Source organism: Cervus elaphus, chromosome 4 (assembly GCF_910594005.1).
Source record: "Cervus elaphus chromosome 4, mCerEla1.1, whole genome shotgun sequence".
Taxonomy (NCBI): domain Eukaryota; kingdom Metazoa; phylum Chordata; class Mammalia; order Artiodactyla; family Cervidae; genus Cervus; species Cervus elaphus.
The window spans coordinates 51,138,710-51,145,761 of NC_057818.1; the positions used below are offsets into that span (position 1 = coordinate 51,138,710).

General features: G+C 48.4%; 1 pseudogene; it reads left to right on the forward strand.

The window, feature by feature from the left end:
• The first annotated feature begins 296 nt into the window (after nt 1–296).
• Nucleotides 297–5,037, forward strand: LOC122692769 (annotated as a pseudogene).
• The last annotated feature ends 2,015 nt before the right edge of the window (nt 5,038–7,052 follow it).

Sequence of the window (7,052 nt, forward strand, 5' to 3'; positions counted from 1 at the left end):
TCTGAACAAGATCTGGACTCCAGTCCCTTGGCCTCCACCCCCGACAGAGGGCTCCTGTCGACTAGCACCCGTACCCCTGCGCTTTCTGCTGGAGACCCACTCCCTCTCTAGGGTCCACGGTAGAGACCCTGGGCTGGACATCAGGCAAACCCACCAAAGAAACAGACCATCCACTGCACTGCATTGACTTATATCTTAATTTTACTCCGGTATCAGATTTCGATTTTTTTCTCTTTACGTTGTACACGTAGGGCGCCACAGGTCGGGGGAGTGGGGCGTGGACAGGGTGTTTTGGGATGCGAGGAGAAGGAGTCTCATTGGCTGGGTTCAGAAATAAGAATGTGAAGCAGAGAACGTGGCGATGTAGCCATCTGCAGCGTTTCACAGGGAGTATTCACGAGGCACGAGGCTTCCCATTTCAAAGAAAACTAAAGATTCAGCAAACTTACAAGATATTGCTTTGGAGGGAAACGAAGGCTCAAACCTCAGGCAAATCCCAGTGCACAGATCGGTACCCTTGTTGCAGGAAGGAGGACCCCTTCCAAGGCTCGAACCTCGGCTCTTGTCTACCACTGGGAAATGCACTGTCGGAGGAGACACAGGTGCTGACCAAGCAAGAGATTTTCTTGGGAGAGGGCACCTGGGCGCAGAGCCATAGGGGAAGGGAACCCAGGAGAACAGCTCTGTCACACGGCCTGCAGTCTCGGGTTTTATGGTGATGGGATTAGTTTCTGGGTTGTCTTTAGCTGATCATTCTGACTCAGAGTCATTCCTGGTGGTGCAGGCCTTCTTCAGCCCAGATGGATGCCAGAGAGAAGGATTCTGGGAGGTGGTCGGACATGTGGTGTCTCCTTTGGACCTTTCCCAAACTCTTCCGGTTGGTGGAAGCTTATTACTTCAGTGATCCTTACCAGAACCTCCTGTCATAAAACAACTCATGCAAATGTCTACTATGGTGCCTGGCCAGGCTGGGCAGTTTCAATCAGTGTGCTTCCATGGGCGTAGGCCTGCCTAGCAGAACAGAAGTCTCTCTCTACCCCATGTAAGTCAAGGTATTTTTTTTTGCCTGAAACCAGCACTCACCCTTGTGGTAACAGGAATTTAGTTTGAAACTGTTGGCTCCTCTCAGAGATGAAATATACAGGGGCCAAGCAGGAGACCTAACAGGATGGTCATCACTGGTCCCCAGAAACAGGAGGCAATATTTGGGGTGAGGGCTGCAGGGTTTGTGACTTTTTTGTTTGTTTGTTTTTTGGATCGGTTGATGGTAAGGCAGCAGACCCGTGCTCCAGGAATCTTGTGTTTAGTCTGAAGTTACCATCCTCCACCTAGGTGGGGGTTCTGGTTCAGTAGGAGGACTCAAAGATATTGTTAGGCATATTTCTTTGAGTAAGAACCAGGACCCTGTCTGGAGGCTGTACCACCCTTTGATTGTTTCTCCTGTGTTTCTATATCCCCTCCCTTCCCTGATTAGCAATTGTTTGAATAACCCTTTGGAACTCAGGGAAGGTCAAGGAGGCTGAATGAAGCCTAGATCCTCCACACAAGAAACAGAGAACACAGAACAGATTTGTACTCCAGAGCCCCACAGAATCCTGCTCAGTTTTAATTGAGGGAACTAGGCAACTATGACTGTGATAACTTCCTGTCAAAATGGGGCATAGGACTGCCTCAGCTTGGAGAATAGACACTGAATTGGAAGTATTCCTGAGTTCTAAGTGCTAGATCTGAGTCTTGTGTGGTTAAAATCTCAATCCCCTGGCCTGCCGTTTTGGTGTAATAGACTCAATTAGAAGTAGTTGAAGGAGTGATAACTGGAATTTGAATAGATAAAATAAATCTCATTTCTTTTTAGAAGAATAGGCCTGAAACCCAGTCTGGACTTCCACTTTGGGGAGACTTGTAGCCAGGTAGCCAGTTGCCTAGTTTGGTAAAAAGTAAGGTTGCACTTAGTAGCTTCCAACAGACATTGTTTTGAGAATGGTGGCATCCAAACCTGACACGACTCAGGAAACTCAAGTGCTTAGCAATACAAGGTCTAGTCTGAAATAACACCCATAGTATCAGCTAGTTATTTCCCAGGAGGGCTGAACTATAGCTCCTCTATTTTGACTCTTAATTCTAAGATTTTCCTTAATAGCCAAGGCAGATGTTGCCATTAATGACGTCAGTGTTTCTCCAGGGAAGAGAAGATGCAAGAATTGGCACTCATACAATCTTCTCCTGAAAAGATCTAACTATTTGAAGGCCTGTTCTGCCAGTTTTCCCCAGAGCACAGAGTGCCTCATTTCTGATTTTCACCCTGAACTCCTTTGAGGGGAGTTGAAAGTCAGCAGTTGCAGTGGCCATGATTTAATCCTTGTAGGTGTAGACGGCAAGTGTCAGTTTTCAGCTGGCAGAGCCACTTTTTGCTCATATACTTGACCATGATTCAGAGGGGGCATTTCATGACCATTTGATCCCATGGTGCTGAGAATGTCCGTTCTCAGGTTTGGCAAAGATTTTGTTGACAGGCCACTCAATGTGCTGTTTACTGGACTAGGTCATAAAACAGTATCCAAGATCTAGCTTGATTTTCTAAGCTTAGTTGTGAATTAGATATTACAATATAAAACTGACTCATTTATAAAAAAACAGTTTGAATAAATAAAACTTTTAAAAGAACTTTCCGATTTTTCAAAATTTTACAATTAAAAGTCAAAATAGAGTAGCTATGGTTCAGTCTCAGGAGTTAGAGATGGTCGAGATAAGTGTTCCTAAGAACAGAGCCAGAGCCCTGGTCTCAAGGCACAGGGAAAGAAAATCAGGTTCTAACAGAATGGTGGCAGGTCTAAGCCAAATGATGGCCAAACAAAGCAAAATGGCCAACATAAAGGACGACACAGAACACAGAGTTGAAACACACACATATAAACCTGGCAGTTCTCATCGGACACTCCCTTAAATACAAAAATAGGGTCTCTCAAAAAACCTCCTATAGAGACACACAACTTCAGATACAAGTGCTAACAGAGTAAAGGAAAATATCTCAGGTCTTCAGAGATTTCAAAAGGAGGAAAGGAAGCCAGGTTGAAAGAAGAAGGGGGAGGATGCAGGAGAAGGGGGCAAAAGGGGTGGCCTTGCAGACGTCTCCTGCCACCTGCAGATACCCAGGCCTTATGGGACTTTACCCTGGGCCTCCAGAGAAGGAGGACTGGATCTCGGCCCTACCAGAAGTCAGACCAGAACAGAACCAGAATTCGAGTTCTCTGCCAAGAGGAGGTGATCAGTTTCCAATCCTCAGCTCAGGCTGAGGCCCTTCGATGAGATTCCTGCATCCAGGACCGGGGCACTAGAAAAAACGGGAAGGATAGGAAGGGGTAAGGAGAAGAAAGAGAGAGGGAAGGGGAGAGAGGTCAATAAAGTCTCTTGTTCCTTACCGGTCGGGGCACTCTGCCCAGTGCTCTGCGTCAGGAGGAGACCAGGGACAAACGGGTCCCGGCTGAGGCTGCTGGGTCTGGTCCATTGGCAGGCAAGCTGGCCACTGAGTACCCTGAGTGGTCAGGCAGTCAGTTGCAGCCAAGAAGGATCCCACCAGACTCGCCATGTGTTGTGTTGTAGCCACGGCTTCCCGGAAACAAACTCACTCAGAAGGACAATGCAGATAGTGGAGTGCAGATTACTACACCGGCAGGCCCAAGGCAAAGTCTCCTCTCAGCCAAGACCCCGACCAGCTTTTGTGAAAACCTTATATACCCTGAGTGTACTTGCTCAAACCCACCTCCCCAGATTCCTTGAAACTAGTCTGGACAAGGTAAAAGAGAGCTACGATCAAAGTGAACCCATGATTCATGTGTCACAAGACTGGATAAACAGTTGACATGTATCAGTCGGACTGTGGTCATATCCCGAGAAATATAATGGGATTTACGACTTTGTTCTGTTACAGAGATAATTAGCATATTCTTTTAGGCAATGGAGAGTCCAAGTACCAGTCCTGAGGCTCTTTTACCCGGGGGTCTGGTTTCCCATTGGTATGCCACTTCTAAAGACACCGGGCACAAAGTTCAGAGTCCATTGGGAGGGTGACCAGGCATGTAGCCTAGTGTTCGCAGCCTGGCCTGAGACGGAGCCCAGCTCTGTCTGCTTCATCCTCCAGTTGCAGGAAAGGCGACCCCTTCCAGGGCTCGAAACCAGGATCTTGTCTAACACTCGGAAATGAATCGCCCGAGGAGACACATGTGCTGACAAAATGGGAAGTTTTCTTGGGAGGGGGCACCCGGTGGAGAAGGGAACCCCAAGGGGAAGGGAACCCAGGAGAACAGCTCTATCACACGGCCTGCAGTCTCGGGTTTTATGGTGATGGGATTAGTTTCCGGATTGTCTTTAGCCGATCATTCTGACTCAGAGTCCTTCCGGTGGTGCAGGCCTTCTTCAGCGCAGATGGATGCCAGAGAGAAGGATTCTGCGAGGTGGTCGGACATATGGTGTCTCCTTTGGACCTTTCCCAAACTCTTCCGGTTGGTGGAGGCTCATTAGCTCCCTGTTCCTTGCCAGAACCTCCTGTCATGAAACAACTCATGGCAATGATTACTAGGTGCCTGGCCAGGGTGGAATCAGTGCGCTTCCCCTAACACCCTGATCACCTGCACCATCTCTACTTAGCTGGAGAGGAAACACTCAGCAGGCAGCTGAGAAAAGCTGACCAGTCCTGGTTAGAACAAGGTGAGCAGTCTTTCCCAGAAGACCGCCAAAATCCCGTTGAACTGGCTTTGTCAGAAGGCCATTGTAGCACGAGAATATACTCTATCAAACAATCCAAAGAAACCGTCAAACCAAAAGGCACAGGAAGAATAGGAGCAAGCTACACGTGCTGCGAAGAAACAAGAATTTGAGAGGCAAAAACGAGAGAGAAGAGACGCTGCAAGGCTCTACAGAAACAAGAAAATGGAAGTGTTCAAAATGAGGAGCCAGAAGACTCAAAATGGCCAGCCAAATTCAAATTTACAAATGGAGTATTTTCTAAGAAACTACAGGAAAAGAAGGGTAAAAATTTAGGGTGAAAATATCTACTTGCTATTGAGTACTTTTGGATGGGGACTGTCCCTCCTAACATGTAACTAAATGTGTCTACAGATACTGGATTGGGAAGGGATGGGAAAAAAAAAACCAAACCATGTAGAAGTCATGCTGTTTTCAAATATTTTCAATTCTCGTTCATAGTTCATTTGATCGTTTTCCGGGAGATGCGGCAAGGACGTCAAGTATCATTCAACAAATCGTTTCCAAGTCGTTTCAAACGTTGTTTAAACTGGATTTCTACTTATTGCTTCATCAACCTGTGGGACATCTGGGTGCAATGTAAAGGAGAAACCAGGTTCTCGTAGCACCGACAATCTTTCCTGTTAAAAACTTCAAAATAGGTTTAATTGCACGCAGACAAATCAGTTTAAGAAATTCCTTTAACACATAAATAAAGTCGTTCTCGCTTTCTCGCAAAACATGAGTATCTCCTTGCTTTCGCTCAGGCTGTGCCTGCGTCTTAACTCGTAGCGGTGCCTCAGTGGTGTGAGGCTGCCAGGGTTAATACCATGACGGGCGGCCTGGACCTAAGTTTTAGCTTCCCCCGAAATGGTAAGATTCCCTACCCCCATCAGGTAACCTGGAGCCAGCCAATCAATATGCGCCCAGTAAGAACAAAGGGAGAGCTGAAAAGCCCGCGAACGCCCAGGTTTGAAAAAAGCCCGCGAAAGTCTGTACCAATAGAATTGCTTTGCAAACATGTAACCAATCCGCTTAAGCCAGCTACTAACCGCTTCTGCATATCTTATAAACTTGTGTAACAAGCTTGAGCTCGGCGCTTTCTGACCCTGCACCACTGTGATGTTTGTGGCAGAAAGCCCTGGCTCGAGACAGGAATAAACTTCCCTTTTTTGCGAGTTGCATTGTCTTGGAAGCCTTCTCTCTCTTCCCGCTCGGGGATTCGGACATCGGGCATAACATTTGGGGGCTCGTCCGGGATCCCTTGACCGGGAGAAGGGAACGCTTACAGGACAAAGGGGAAGGATAAATAATAACACCGGTGCTCAGGAAAGTCCAGAGTAAATCCAAGGCCCTGCTGGGAAGCAGGGAGGTATCTGGCACAGAAGGAAGGCTTTCTATAAAGGGGGGCCAGCCGGCATAAGGCCGAGGCCAGCGGATGCGCTGGGAGGCAGCCGACTCCACGGGAAGGCTTTCTATGAAGGGGGGCCAGCTGGCATAAGGCCGAGGCCAGCGGACGCGCTGGGAGGCAGCCGACTCCGCGGGAAGGAAAGTTCCTCTCCCGACCCCGAGTCTGGTGAACAGCGGACGCCATTCGGTAAGGTGAACCTGCTACTGGGAGGCAAGGAAATTCAGGGGGCCCGAAAACCAGCGCTGTGTCGTCGGCCGACGTTTGTTTGTCCGTGTGTTTGTCTTTGGCTCTCCGTGTTTTTGTGTGTGCGGGCATTGTCTCTAGTCTCGTTCTCTTCTGGTGCATCGTTCTTTCTCACTTCTGACTTATTCTCCTTCTCTTCTTCTCTGATCTGCCCTCAACTCCTTTTCTTTTCGGGAGTTTCAGTGAACAGGCGAACGGTTGTGGGGGCAATTGATGAGTCCTGGCCAGGGCTACACTCTGGCGGACTCTGAAGGCCCTACAATAAGTAAGCCTCAGTAACTAGAGCCCGACCGGGTGAAACTCTCCTTTAACATCCCTAACTGAGGACGTGGCCTAAAATTCTTCTTGTGGGCACGGGTCAGGCACTTAAAGGCCATTAGGGCGCCTGCCACTTGAAGACTCCCGTGAGAGGATAATGGGGTCACGGAACAGGCTAGAAACCCCTAGGGTGCCTGCCCCCAGCAAGAAAACTTCCGTGCAACGACGCAGGCACATAAACAGTTCCAAAAGCATACCATAAGCCCAAGCTCTTGGCCGCCACCACTCCCGGTAGGATTTTTGGTGGTCGTTCTCAGTGACTTCCTCTCTCTCTTCCTTACCATTTATTCTTTGACCATGGGGCAGGGAGAATCTACCCCACTTTCTCTCATGACTGACC